General features: G+C 44.6%; 2 pseudogenes; both read left to right on the top strand.

Annotated features, from left to right (window-relative positions):
* The first annotated feature begins 8241 nt into the window (after positions 1–8241).
* Positions 8242–9804, top strand: LOC146624320 (uncharacterized; annotated as a pseudogene).
* A 1310-nt stretch (positions 9805–11114) lies between these two features.
* LOC146624319 (uncharacterized) lies at positions 11115–11928 on the top strand (annotated as a pseudogene).
* Positions 11929–16030: the final 4102 nt, after the last annotated feature.

The raw sequence follows: 16030 nt of genomic DNA, 5'->3' as shown, positions 1-16030 counted from the left end.
ACTCCACCGAGACAGCGGTGACGCTAATCAGAAGACTAGACCGTCCAATTTCACAGCCGTTTACTCCCGCCGTACCCGACCTTCTGAGGACCCGGCCCACGTAGACCACGAAGGCTGGGTCCTCAGGAGGATGCAGCCCATGAATTTGGACACGACCCGTGTGTCGGGTAATCTCGGGGGCGTTTTTGTGAAGCGCGTATCGAGGCTTGCTTTGATTACGTATGCAGTGACGTTCGAGGCCTCGCGGGCAGTCCGTACCACGTGACTGATTCAGGGACTGGTTCACCGATTCGCGCCAGATTCGAAATAAAATGGGCAGAAAAACACAGCTGATTTTCCCATCACACTGTGTTGTGGAATTGGATTACGTACGTGTTACAGCAATATTTGAACACAATGAACACACCTGGCGTCATTCATTACACACAACGACTCAAAATTGAAGACACCTGTTGCTAATGCTGTGACCACATGTATAAAAGCAAGTTCAGAGTGCACAGTATGCTGAAGATTCCAGACAAACACAATGGATGTAGGTAGAGTCAGGGGAAGAGGAATTCGATGCAGAGGAGGGAGAAGAGCTGGTCCTGGAAGAAGAGGAGCAGGCCAACGAGGAAGAGGAGTTCAAATGAGAGTAGGAAGAGAAGCAGGCCAGTAGCACTCACTCCCATCATCACTAAGTGCTTAGAGCAGCTGGTCCTAGCACACTTCAAATCCTGTCTCCCCCCCACCCTGGACCCCCACCAATTCGCATACCGCCAGAACAGGAGCACAGAGGATGCAGTCTCCATCGCACGGCACTCTGTCCTCTCACACCTGGACAACAACAATACCTACGCCAGAATGCTGTTTATAGACTTCAGTTCAGCATTCAATACAATCCACCCCTCACAACTGATCAGGAAACTGACAGACCTGGGCATCAGTTCCCTCATCTGCAAATGGTTACTGGACTTCCTGACCAACCGCCCCCAACATGTCCGGCTGGATAACCACTGCTCATCTACCATCACAATGAACACCGGTGTACCACAAGGCTGTGTGATGAGCCCTTTCCTCTACTCCCTCTTCACCCACGACTGCAGACCTGCTGATAGTTCCAACACCATCATTAAGTTTGCAGATGACACCACGGTGATTGGCCTCATCAGTGACAACGATGAGGCCGCCTACAGGGAGGAGGTGGATCGTCTGGCTGAGTGGTGCGACACAAACAACCTGCTGCTTAACACCGAGAAGACCAATGAGCTTATTGTGGACTACAGGAGGAATGCTGACCCACATCCACCCATCCACATTAAGGGGACGGCTGTGGAGCATGTGAGCAGCTTCAAGTTCCTGGGAGTCCACATCTCCGAGGATCTCACCTGGACGACCAACTGCTCCAAGCTGGTCAAGAAGGCTCACCAGCGCCTCTTCTTCTTGAGGACTCTGAGGAAGAATCACCTGTCCTCAGACATCCTGGTGAACTTCTATCGCTGCACCATCGAGAGCATCCTGACCAACTGTATAACAGTCTGGTACGGGAACTGCTCTGCCTCGGGCCGGAAGGCGTTACAGAGGGTCGTGAAAACTGCCCAGCGCATCGCCGGAGCACCACTTCCTGCCACAAAAGACATCTACAGGAAGCGGTGTCTGAAAAGGGCTGGGAAAATCATCAGAGACCCCAGTCACCCATCACATGGACTCTTCACCCTCCTGCCCTCTGGGAGGCGCTACAGGAGCCACCGGACTAAGACCACCAGGTACTGGAACAGCTTCTTCCCCACAGCTGTCAGACTCCTGAACTCTGCCTCCTGACATCTGACCCACGTTAAACTCATGGACTGAACATACACACACCCACAATGGACAACTGTACCCTCAAACACACAATAATAACATGGACTGAACCACCACTCACAACCACTAGCACTTTATATAGCCTCTGTAGAAACTATCTACACCCTCACTTATCTTAACTGCACTACTGTATAGCTCTGTGTAAATAATCATTCTGTACATACGATAATTTTTAACCCTATGATAGGTTTGTAGCTTGTACCTATCCGCTGGAACGTTAAAGACAATACAATTACACTGCAAAGCAAGACACAAGTAGGCAAAGTTCTTCATGTTACTCGTGCACGGGAGAGAACCGGACAAACGCCGTTCCTTCGTCTGACCCCAGTTGCTCTCGTCCGTCCTCCCGTACCACTGTCCTTTTATTGAGGTTACATGAATATGCATAGGTTCATTAACATATGACATCTACATACAAACAAAGAGTACCTTGCCTGTGTGTGTGTGTGTGTGTGTGTGGTGGATGTGTTTGTGTGTGTGGTGGGTGTGTGTGTGTGTGTGTGTGTGGTGGGTGTGTGTGTGTGTGTGGTGGGTGTGTGTGTGTGTGTGTGTGTTGCTGATCAAAGGGTCAAACATCCTTGGTCAGGAAGAGGGTAGACTAGACCCCCCCCGGTGAGGAAGTCCATCTATGGTTAAATATTTCTAAGCATAAATAACAATCAACAATACAAACTCTAACACCCTACAACTGTTTACAACTTGCATAGTTCCCATTTCTGTATAACTGTATATCTCAGATTTCTGTAAAGTTATTTATTTCATATTCTGTATAGTTTTTCATATTTATATCCTGTTCATATCCTGTGCATAGCTTGTACTCACTACAGCCTGTACATACGTATAGTTATAGAATATTCACAACATACTTCATACCATTTACATTATAACATACCATAATAGACCCATTTCTGTAATATACTTACATATCTATATTATTGCTAATATATATTGTAATATATCTGTTACAGGAAAAATGATTCTATGTTTCTTTACCTTCTTTTAAATGTACAAAGATGCCCTTTGTCTATGGTTAGATTAGTTTAGAATTATCCTTTTAGACTTTCCCAGCAGACATATTGTTTTGGGACATATTGTTTTAGATTGTTTTATCTCTCACAGCTTTCTCCCAGCTCTCTGCTGACGAGAGCTGGGAGTTGTTTATTTTATCTGTTTATTATTTTCTTATCCTGTTCTCACTGTCTCTCCTATAAAAAGTGCCAAGCCTCTGTTCATGGTGTGAGTTGTTCTCAGCAGCTCACCCGTGTTCACGTTAAAGCATAAAAAGTAACCTTGTCTCATTGTGTCTTTATTTCTCCTGGGTTTTTTACAGAGTTTTCCCCCAACATTTCTTGGTCCTTCGGAGCCGGAGCACCTCCATCGTGTCCCATCTCCGTGACCAGTCCACGTTGTTCGCCTGTCGACAGCTCACACACCAGGTGTGTGGAAAAAGACCAAGAGCGTTAAATTCGGGTCTTGGCCAACGTCTTAGAAAGCGACCCACGGTGGTGGGACCCGATCGAGGTGGACCAGACCCGGCGACACTGACCAGGTAGATACAGACACACTGACACAATCTTGCGTAAAAGCGCATTTTAAATTCAGGGAATTTAAAATAGCGGAAGTAGCTCGTCGACTGGTAGCTCTGGGAGCTCGTCGACTGGTAGCGTAGCTCGTCGACTGGTAGCTCTGGGAGCTCGTCGACTGGTAGCTTTGGAGCTCTGGGTAGCTCCCCCAGCTGGGTCTAGACTGGGTCTAGGGAGTAAGTAGCTCTGGGAGCTCCCCTTATCATAAGGGTTCCGGTCGCGCGCGCGTCGAAGCTGTGAATGTGGGTGTGTGTGTGTGTGTGTGTGTGTGTGTGTGTATTGTTTTAATTAACGGAGCAAGCTGAATTTTCACGGTCCAATAAGAGACTGAGCTGCTCCTACTGTGTTTTTCTTTTACTGCTATTCACTGACGTGCTGGTGAGTTGAGAGAACGGTCGAGTTCCGTCTCGTAAAGTTCACACCGCTTTCGGAACTAGTCCGAAAGTAGAAGGGCGTGTGAGCAACCACTCTCGTCTCTAATACCAGCGAAGGTGATAGCAGCTGTATCGTGTATATATTACTTAAACAAAAAATAAGTAAATACATAAATAAGATGGGTAATCTTGTGAAATTAAAACTCACTCCTGCTGACGAGCAGTGGTGAGAAAAGAAAAGTCCAGGCGCCGGACAAAACAATGTCTGTAAATTGAGAAATTTAAGAAAACAAAATATAAACAGTCAGAAGAATAGAACTCAACTGCCAGTTTAGTAAAACCAGAAGACGAGACACTGTGCAGTGCCCACAATCCTTTTAGTAAACCAACACTCATTCCTGCAGCCGCATCTGCAGCAACACCCATATCAGGAAGAACATAAAATCCCTTATTAAGTGAAAACTAGAGATCACAGTAGTTTGGGGTAGTTTAAAAGGGTTGAAAACAGACCCCACTGAGTAGATATAAATATAAAAAGTACGAAATAAAGATAAACAAAGGGAAAATTACAGTAGAAATTATCTTTAGAGTATTTGAAATTAATAATAGCAAGGATAACAACCTGTAAAGTGATATTAACAATGAAACACAGTTGGCATGATGACCATGCCCACAATGTATAAAATGGATATAAAGCAAATAATTCACACGAAAATATTTTAATAACATAAATAAGGTATATTAAGACTGTGTCACTGTTCAGCCAAGGACAGTGTGTGAAAAGGTAACTGTCTCCACCTTGGGAAAAGGATGATACTGCAGGTCATCTGAAGCCCTTGATGGATACAAAATAAAATATAAATAATATAATAGAACTGCCTGGTCCGCCATGCAACAGAGAGAACAAATGTGACCGCAGATTGGATGAATTCTAAATTATCTGTTTGCTGAATAAGATGATCCTAACTAACAAATTGGCTCAGTAGTAGTATAATGGTACACACTAATAAAACATTATAATATGCTATTGCTGTTATATAAGACAAAGAGGATAATATTAACAATGACATAATATTAATATGAAGAGGCACCTTAGTCGGTTATGATGTGAGGTGGATAATTGTTAAACAGTAGTCTGCATCAAGCTTAAGGTTTGCTGAAACTCAGTGTAATGACATGTGAGATGAAGACAATACAGAGAATAACTAAACTAATGAAGTGCACAGAGGCACTTGACCAGCTTGAAACCTATCATCCTAGAATGACACATTGCTGAGATATAGAGCACACCTATAATAACAACCAATAAGCAAAACCCTGTAGACAACAGCTAAAACTACAGGATTGAGAAGCTGAATTAAATATGTAGACACTGCTAAACTGATGAGCATGTTCCACATGTTCTTTTTCTTTTTTGTTTCTTTTAGAGCAGAAGCTGCTGTAACACACCCAAAGAAAGACTCTAGGTCTGACCAACCGTCTCAGTCGTGGGCAAAAAGATGACAGTCAATAAAATTCTAAAAGATAATTTATTGACGAAAAATATATCAAGAGATAAAAGATAAAACAGTCCAGTGTCCCACTTATGAATTGTATAAAAACACACAGTCCCAAGGCCAGAGCCAGCTATGCCACACGGCCAAGTTGCACTCCACATGTTGCCTTTAACAGGGTTAGAAGTTGTCCTTGGAGACCCACCACCCTGCAAGCATATAGTCAGTGGTCACTCAAGCCTCTGCAACTCTGCTGCCTTTAGGCTGTGGCATATAATAGGCCCTGGACTGCACAGAGAGACAAAACGACACACAAAACCACTCCCAACCCAGTGCAACTTCACACAATAATATGGAGCTGAATTAACACAGGCACATTAGTCTACCATGTTACAAGCTGCATGCTATTAAAAGCCAACATATGCAGACTTCTGCCTTGTTCGGATGGCAGCATTTTTCTTTTTTTCTTTTGTGTCCTGACACGTTTATGTTTTTGTTTTTGTTTGATTATTTTGTTGGTTTTGGAAACAAATTTAAACGAACTTGTGACAATACTTGACACATGGTGATTAGGCATATGATTGAAAAATGCCTAGGTTTAGAGCTGTGAGCAATGCAAAGTTAAATATATATATGTATAAATGGGAAACAACCCTAACTTGAAAGTTTGAAATGTGTGAGATCCATGATTTGTTTGAAAAACTAGAAATTATTTAAAACTGCCTTAAGTGAAAATGTAGTGTTGCATCTATTCTCCCAAACCAAGAAAAAAAAGAAGAAGCATTCTGTAACTTAAAAATAAGGCTGACGTGTTGACAATAGACTAAAACACTAATTCGCAGGTGGCTATCAGGAACAGAGAGGCGAGCAAAGTCACAAACACCAAGGCTGCAGACAGCCACGCAGAAACAGCAGATAACATAGAGACAACGCCTGCTAGAACTGTGGAGAGGAAGGTCACTTCACACGAGATTGTAGGAGTAGGCCACAGAGAAATAATGCAAAACAGTTTTGAGGCAGCCACTTAAGAACTTACAGTTTTCAAAGGACAAATTAGTTGTAAAGTCAGCTGCAGGCCACACAACTGTACAACAATTAACTGCTGAGTGCATGCTAAATGACACCCCACCAGAGCTAAAAGCACTACACGATGTGGCCCATCAACACACACACGCCACATCCACTTTCCAGAAACCAACCGAGTATCACAACATTCTGAGATTTAAACAAACTCCAGGCCCAGATCCACCTTATGATCAGCAAGTGTGGAAGCTAGGAGAACAGCCTCTAAAGATAACACAGGCCGCAATTGTGTAGGTTACGCAGTGACCACAGACAGCAGGATACTAGAAGCAAAACCACTTTCTTCTTCATATTCTGCACAGAGCGCTGAGCTGATAGCTGTGATTCGCGCATGTGAAATACACAAAGATAAACAAATAAACATTTACACAGACAGCCAGTATGTTTTCTCTGCGGTGCATCATTTCGCAAAATTATGGCAAAACAGGGGAATGATTACATCAACCGGAAAGCCGGTTCAGCATGCCAGCCTGCTACAACGCCTACTGACTGTAATAAATTTACCACAACAACTCGCATTGTGTAAATGTGCAGCTCACAAAACTGATGGCTCTTTCATTACTACAGGCAACAATTTTGCTGACAGAGCAGCAAAACAGGCGGCACAAAAGACAAACTTCACACTGATGGCAGTGGACACACATCAGATTCCGCTGGATGTGTTGCAAACTGAACAAAAAGCGGCAAGCACAGCAGAGCAGGCAAACTGGCTAAAACACGGTGCAGTTCTGACAAACGACTTAATGATGTGTTATGGCAAGCCAGTGTTGCCAAAATCTCTCCACAAAATGGCGGCGTTAGTGACTCATGGCTGTACGCATTTGTCATCGGGGGGAATGACCTGTATTGTCAACTCTCATTTCTACACTGTAAATTTTGAAACTTCAGCAAAACAATTTGTCAGAACATGCATGACGTGTCAAAAATATAATGCTCAGGGTAACCTGCGAGTAAAAAGAGGCCGCTTTCCCACTCCACCTCACCCTTTTCACACAATTCATATGGATTTTATTGAGCTAAGCGAATGTCAAGGGTCGAAATATGCCCTAGTGGTCATAGACGTGTTCTCAAAGTGGCCAGAAATTTACCCAGTGAAAAAGGCAGATGCAATTTCAGTAGCAAAGTGCCTGTGCAATCACTTCATACCCACATATGGCATCCCAGCTTTGATACGATCAGACAACGGCACTCATTTTGTAAATGATGTCATCACTAAGGTCTCTGAAGCACTCGGTTTCAGCATAAAACACCATTGTGCATATCACCCTCAGAGCGCAGGCCTTGTAGAGAGAACTAACGGCACTATAAAACAAAGGCTCAGGAAATGCATCGCAGAAACAGGAAGGCCGTGGCCTGAATGTTTGGGTTTAGTGAAAATGTGGATGCGCTTAACGCAAGGCTCCCATAAACTAACTCCATTTGAAATTATTCATGGTAGGCCGTTCCCACTGCCCAGCACCAGTCAACCAATAGACAAATCAATCAGAGAAAACACATTAGCAGAATGGATGTCTAAGCTGTTAGAAAACAAGGAGATCATTGTACATAATCAACAACCTGATGATGTTTCTCCAGTGTCTTGCAGATTACAGCCCGGTGACTGGGTTCTGATCAAGGTGCTCCAAAGGAAAAACTGGAGCGCACCCAGGTGGGAGGGACCACATCAGGTTCTCCTCACCACGCCCACCGCTTGCAAAATTGCGGAACGACCATCCTGGATCCATCAGAGTCACTGCAGGCGAGTAAGTGAAGCCATCTAAACTCAGTCGACACAGGCTCGCCCAACTGTTGTGATCTCGCCCGGTGGAGGGAACAGCCTTTCTGGCCGGGGGGTCTACTCACGACAGGAGGGTGTGTCCTGTTGTCATGAGGTGGTGGCTCCTAATAACTGCAGCGGCCCTGACCCTGGCCGGGCTCCTCATCTTTGCTTCCGTGAGGGACAACAAGTCACGCTATATGAAGAAAAGGCAGACACTGTATGACAAAGGAAAGTACACCAAGTTTCCCCATGGCTACGCCACTAACTTCTGGTGGCAGTTTATGAACACTACAGCTCACTTGAATAATAAAACTGACTGCTATGCATGTACCCATATGCCCCTATCCTCACAGACGTCTGGCCTGTGGCCATACAGCATACCTGAAGATCGCAGTTGGTGCCTGTTGGGCCTGGCAACACATCCAGGCTACGGTACTCTTTGGTCCAAGGCCAACTACAGCATCCCAGCAAAAGCAACCTGGAGGTCATCATCACCCACAAATGTGAACTGTTCCGGACAGACCTACCTACTGACCTGGCCCCAAGTCTCAGACCCACTGCCTGATGTAATTCTACTGAACAAACTGAACGCATCACAACTGCCAGTATGTGTGATGAACAATGGATCGCGGGCAGTGGGGGAGCTGCCTACACACCTATGTAAGTACATATACACTTTCTGCCCACCAAGGAACGAGAGGAAGTGTATGGCCTGTTCAATCAACGACACCTGTGCCAGTAACACGACGCTGATGAGCCTCAACTGTCGCTCCGACTACAGCTACCGAATGCCACTACAAACAAAGACTTAGTACCAGACAGGATGTGCACGGACGGCACCCAGCAGTAGAGGAACCAGAGTTTTGGCTGACTGGTACTTCCTATGTGGCAATAAGGCTTATCTGTCACTCCCTGAAGGTTGGGGGGGTCTGTGCGCCCTGGTGCAATTATCAGATCACGTCTTCTTCATGCAAAGTGTTGCACATCACCCAAGCAGCCGACAGAGACGTGAAGTGGACATCGCCTCACCCAATTCTTTCGGCATTACAGTGGACACTGGAGTGCCGGGAGAGTTTCGCATCTGGGGAGGAGGAGTGAAATTCTTACAGAGCTTGATCCCCGGCATTGGAGTTGCCGAGGTGCGGGATCACGTGGAAATCAACCGCTATGTTCTGCTACGACACATCAACTTAACTAAAACCCTGGGAACGGCCTTAGCAGGAGAACAGAAGGCCATCAGAACGATGGTGCTGCAGAACAGACTGACACTAGACCTGCTAACAGCATCACAAGGAGGAGTTTGCAAGCTGATCGGGGAGACATGTTGCACTTTTATCCCTGATGGATACGAAGCTGGAGGAGACATTTATGAAGCTTTGCAGAATTTGACCGTTCTGCAACAATATCTCATTGACCACACACCTGGAGCAGCTACAGCACAAGGCTGGCTGGACTGGCTGTTCGGCGGTTCATGGCTGGCTGCTGTAGCAAAACAGTTTGTCCTTCTAGGTCTCATCATGATAGCACTGCTCATATTAGTGTTGTGTGTGTTGCCATGTCTAAGAGTAATGATTTCAAAGATGATAACAACTACAATGACTGCTTATGTTGCCGTGCCTCAAGAAGAACAGCATCCCGTTGCAATTCTGTTAGAGGAGAACTTGCAATAGCTGCTAATAAATGACGTGGTGATTAAAAATGACTTGTCAAGTGATCATGCACTGATTAACACATTAGTAGTTTATACAGGTACAACATAAGGTTTTCTTATTCTTTTATTTTCTTTTATTTTTTGTAGTTTTAGTTTTATTATTTTTCTTCATTATTATTTTTATACTTTCTTTTACTGTATTTTCCTTAATTCTTTTATTCTTTTATTTGTTTCATTCTTTAGCCCACATGATTTACATTTCTGCTATGCTGACATTTTGACAATTAAAAAATTGCTAAAGATACTTAATAAATAACCTTTACAGACAATTGTTGTATACATTTAAAATAAGTTAAAACAGGAGGGAATATGTTACAGGAAAAATGATTCTATGTTTCTTTACCTTCTTTTAAATGTACAAAGATGCCCTTTGTCTATGGTTAGATTAGTTTAGAATTATCCTTTTAGACTTTCCCAGCAGACATATTGTTTTGGGACATATTGTTTTAGATTGTTTTATCTCTCACAGCTTTCTCCCAGCTCTCTGCTGACGAGAGCTGGGAGTTGTTTATTTTATCTGTTTATTATTTTCTTATCCTGTTCTCACTGTCTCTCCTATAAAAAGTGCCAAGCCTCTGTTCATGGTGTGAGTTGTTCTCAGCAGCTCACCCGTGTTCACGTTAAAGCATAAAAAGTAACCTTGTCTCATTGTGTCTTTATTTCTCCTGGGTTTTTTACAGAGTTTTCCCCCAACAATATCTATATCACTAAAGCACTTCTGGATGGATGCAAACTGCATTTCGTTGCCCTGTACCTGTGCATGTGCAATGACAATAAAGTTGAATTCTATTCTATTCTATTCTATTCAATGAGGAAGAGGAGTTCAAATGAGAGGAGGAAGAGGAGCAGGCCAACGAGGAAGAGGAGGCCAACATGGGAGAGGAGAAGGTCCAGGAGGGAGAGCAAGACAACCTCGCACCATCATTACGGACGAGATGCGAGCAACAGTCATTGACCATGTCATTGTCCATGGCATGACAATGGCTGAAGCAGGACTAAGAGTCCGTCCAAACCTGAGTAGGTTCACCGTGGCCACCATTATCAGGGCATTCAGACAACACAACAGGTATTGTACTCGATTGCTTTCTTTGTCACAAAACAGTTTTACAAACCTGTGAAAGTAGTCTATTGGTTTCAAATCAGTTGTGACTGTATTGTAACACATGTCAATTGACAACACATGTTTCTTTCTTTAGAGTTGAAAGAATGCCACATAGAGGTGGGAGGGTTGCCATATTTACAGCAGCACAAGAAACCCTCATTGTGGATATGGTTTGTGGGAACAACCTCATCAGACTCCCTGACATCAGAGACAAAGTCATTGCCGATAATGTCAACTTTGAGAGCATTGACGATGTCAGCTTGGCCACAATAGACCGAGTTCTCCGGTGCAAAAAGACGCGGATGAAACAGGTCTATAGGGTTCCCTTTAAGCGCAACACTGCGCGACACAAAGACCTATGTTACGAGTATGTGCAAGTAAGTATACATCCATGGTCACAGTGCAGTTAGTGGACATACTGTGTTGCTCAGTGGCCTACATTACTTCTGGACAATACTGTGCTACCTGATTGACTGTTGTTCTGAACACCTGTGCACTTTCACATTTTCACAGAGGATATTACAGTTGGATGCGATGACCAGACCTCATGAGTACCTCTTCCTGGATGAGGCTGGCTTCAACCTGCAGAAACGAAGGCAAAGAGGCCATAACATCATTGGCCAAAGAGCCATCACTGAGGTCCCTGGCCAATGGGGGGGTAATATTACCCTTTGTGCGGCCATGGGTTCGGAGGGGCTTGTCCACCGGTATGCTGTCCTTGGGTCTTACAACATCAAACGTCTCCTTACCTTCCTAGAGGAGCTAAAAGGCATCCTCCTGGACTGCCAACAACACCATCCTGGGCCCGCACATCACATTTATGTGATCATTTGGGACAATGTCCGCTTCCACAGAACAAACCAAATCAGAGAGGTTCACCACCAACAGTGACCACTTTTTAAACGTCTGTCTGCCACCCTACTCCCCTTTCCTGAACCCTATAGAGGAGTTCTTCTCATCGTGGAGATGGAAGGTTTATGACAGACAACCATACACAAGAGAGAACCTCCTAAGGACAAGGGAGCTGGCCTGTGTTGACATCCCAGCGGAGGCCTTCCAAGGATGGATTCGCCATTCCAGGGCGTTTTTCCCGCGGTGCCTGGCAAGAGACAATATAGCCTGCGATGTGGCCCGATGCAGCTCAGCGACATGATGCCACACAGTGATTGTGGTGTGTGTGTGGTGTGAATAACGTAAATAAAAAAAACTTCACACCCTGATCATGTTTTCACGAGTGCTGTTGTGTGCAATAGATTCTGTTTTTGCATTGGGTACATACATGCAGGATTTTCTATAGATTTATACTCTTCATATGAAACTCACAAAAAGATCTACGACGATCCGTTACTGTATGGTTTCTAAAAATATGCATTCACAGTTATGAAACAAAGAACTTTCTCACAAATTGAGCATTGTGTTTTCAATTGTTTTGCTGTAGTGTTTAATGATGTGTATAGTGTTTACATTTTTGAAAGCTTCGAGCTGCTCTTTTGGTGTGAAAGTTTGAGTTTTGCAGTGGGAAGGTGTGGTTGTGTTTATGTAGCTTTATAAAAGGGTGTTGTGTTTAGACATAGGGGAAAATGGTGGAAACGTTTGTGAAATGTGTTTTAGCATTTGAGAAAAACTGTAACTTCTAGTGCATTGTTTAGGTCCCACTCGCAAATGCATAGTTCAGATGGTCCAAACAGTCCTATATCAAAGAAAAAAAGAAACCAGAAACTGCACCATGTTTAGTCAAAGTGAGAACTGAACAAGAAATAACCTAATGATTTTTAACTCATTGTAAACTATAAAGCTTGACAACCCATTCACATGAAACATATACAAATACATCTTCATTTGGAGGCACATAGAAGCGTACATCATAGTATTCTACCTAAAATCACTGGCTTATTCCAAATGCCTTATGTGGCCCCCTGCTTGGTCTGACTGAGCAGAACAAAAGAACTTCCTGTTTGCCATCCAAAGCAAATAAAGCAAATATAGTTCCCTTACAGTTCTTTCATGGTATCACAGTCCTGGGTCCGTGACCCAGTGTTTATGTATTCAGACAGTTTGAATCTGGTTTAAGTAATATTCTTTGTGGTTTTCTGTTTTATGATATATTTGCACTTTCTGGTCTTTAGGTTGTTTCCATGACTCCCCTGTGTTCCACGTTCCATGTTTGCCAGCCTTGTGTGTTTAAGTCTCGTCTTCTCATTCAGTGTTCCCTTTCTGTGGCCCAATCAGTTGTGTTCCCATGTCTGTTTCTCCCCCAGTCCCAGTGTCAAGCCTGCATGTCTTAATCTTTGTCTCCATGGTTATCGTACGTCCTGTTTTATTTTGACAGTCTCTCATCCACTGTTTAGTATGTTCAGCTTTGCTTCGACCCCGTCTTGTTATGTCTGATTAGTTCCAGCTGTGTTCCCTCCTGTTTCCCATACTCTCATTACCCTGTGCTTATTTTAGCCCTTTGTCTTGCTCTGCTTGTTGTCCGTGTTGCTGTGTGTTTCCCTGTGCTCCTCATGTTCCTGGCTGCTCCTAGTCCTCTGTTCTCATTTCTTAATTCCATGTTTCTAGTTTAGGTTTTGTTTTCTTGTTTGTAGCGTTCAAGTTTTTTGTACAGCAATAAAGCTGCCTCTTGTACTTTATCCCTTCGATTTTTGAGTCTTGCATTCGGCTCCTACTCCTGCCTGCCACACAGCTATCCATGACAGAATGACACGACCACAACATGAACTCAGCGGACTCAAATCACCCCGGGAGGGACAGAGATCTGGTCCACTTCTAGAGTCTTGTGAGGCACATTGCCCACACCTCGGGGCATTCATGGACTGTCAGTTGGCATCTTCTGGAAGAACCCTCATCTGCGGCAGGTTAAATTACTCTGGACCACCGAAGGTATCCTTTCCTGCATCTACTGGGAGCTCAGCCGAGCCGTCTCAGACTTCTGTGTCAGCTGGGAGCTCAGCTGAGCCGACCCAGCCTATTGCAGACTCCACACTGTCGCCTGAGCCTGCAGGTTTCCATCTGCCTGAGCCTGAGGAACACCCATCATCTGTTCACAAATTTAAACTCTAGGGTCCCTGTTTGCCCGAATCTGGGAAGCATCTGGAAGAGGCTGTGTGCCACGCGCAGCCCCCTGTGCCCCTGCACTGCCCCAGCCAGCTAAGTCTCCACAACAATTGGTACTGTTTCCACAAAAGGTCTCTACACCATACTGTCCTGCTCCACCAGAGCCAGAGGTCTGCACTCTGCCCGATGCTCACTGCATTACCAGGTCCTGAGTAGGGATGGGTATCGTTTAGGTTTTATCCGATACCGGTGCCAAACCGGTACTTTTGAAACGGTGCCGGTGCTTAAACGGTGCTCGAACCGGTGCTTAAAGAATGGAAAACATAAACTTTGTCCTAAAACCTCTTATGTTTAGCTGGGGGGGGTTTGTAAAAAGATAAAGTTAGCCTTTTCTGCAGCTATAGGGCACATATGGTATCACTCTATCAAACAAGAAGACATCCGCATGTAACTATGACGATGTTTGCTAGTTCACCTTACATGCATTAATTTAATAACATGGTTAGCCTACTCAACATAAATTACACACGAACAACATTAAGCTACTCATCCAGAGAAGACCGTCTGCTGCTGCCTTTATCATCCGTCATCATTTCTGCTACACTGGCAGGGCTTGGGCCAGGACTCTCTTCTTCGGATTCTTGGGCGATGTTGCTAACTCCGGGTCCGATAACAGGCACCACTCCCGCAGTAGATGTGCCTGGTGCTCGGTCTTGCAGCAAGCTATCAAATGCAGTGCATTTCTCGGCTTTTAAAAAACGCTATGCATCGCCAGGTGTTTCATCAGATTCGAGGTGTTACCTCATTTGCACAGAATCACCTTAAAGCACTTGTTGCAGGCTGCTGAGTTTGCATCTTTTGCTGTGAAGTACAGCCAGACTTTTGACCGCTTCGCCTTGGGCATTTTTAATCTGTTTTGCTGCTCTAAAAGAACGTACATACCTGGGCCCGCCTACTATCCTTGGAAAGGTAAAATGATTGGCTAGAATCCAAACAATCCAAAGAATCGAAATGTGCGCTGCTTTTCGGTCTAGTTACTACCGTTTATGTCATAATGGCACCGGATACTGGTACCCATCCCTAGTCCTGACCCAGAGGTCTGGGCTCCACCCGAGTCGGTAGCCAATGCACTGCCAAGTCCTGCTTCGCCAAAACCCAGTCCTGCTCAATCAAGGGTCTCCATCCTCATCGATGTCAGCCTCCAGCAAAGCCACCTAAGGGTCTCTGTCAATGGCCATCTGCCAGGCCACAACAGTGCAGGCCATCTTCCAAGCCACCTTATAGTTTCCGTCTCTGTCTTCTCCATTGTCAGCCTCCGGTCCCGTGAGCTGAGGATCTTCGCCATCATTGTCAGCCTCCAGATCTGCTCCGTCTTCATCACTGGCCTCTCAGTCGGCCTCCCGGTGAGCCTCCTGATGTGCTCCATCTTTGTCACTGGCCTCCCGTTCAACCCCCTGAACTTTTTCATCTCTGCAGCTGGCCACACGGCCATGAATTGGTAGTGAATGTGTGGTGTGTTGGGTTCTGCGTACTAGTCATGACCAAAAGATTTTAGTCAGATTTCCTTCTGATTCTGCTTTAGTGCCACATATAGGACTCAATTATTGCGGACAAGTTGCTCTTTTAGTTGCAAGAAAATTCAGAGTCCTCGTTAATTGCAGTAGATAGTCAGACCCAATTTAGTCAGCAGGTCACAGCCCAGTAGGTTGAGTGGGCAATCTGGTGCATACAGAAACTGATGTTCAAATTTTGATCTCCACAAGTCACATCAAATGGTTTTGTGAAATACTGATATTGTGGTTCCCCTGAGTATCCAACTTTCAGTGAAGCTGTTGTGGGTCAGTCGTTTCATTGAGTTGATGGAGAAATGGCTGTCCCTGTGTCAGCTATCAACACAAGTGTCTCATTATCTATTGTGTAGTTCACCACTGGCTGGGGGTGGGTGGTATGGGCAGAAATCTGTGCCATCAGAAACTGAATTTGAATAAGTTAAATTTGAATTTGAATTGCTCAGATTGAATCTGAATTG

This window comes from Diplotaxodon limnothrissa, linkage group LG10 (genome assembly GCF_057381915.1).
Source record: "Diplotaxodon limnothrissa isolate DT_005_m linkage group LG10, D_limnothrissa_male_GT1.1, whole genome shotgun sequence".
NCBI lineage: Eukaryota > Metazoa > Chordata > Actinopteri > Cichliformes > Cichlidae > Diplotaxodon > Diplotaxodon limnothrissa.
This window is presented reverse-complemented; position numbering and strand designations above follow the sequence as displayed.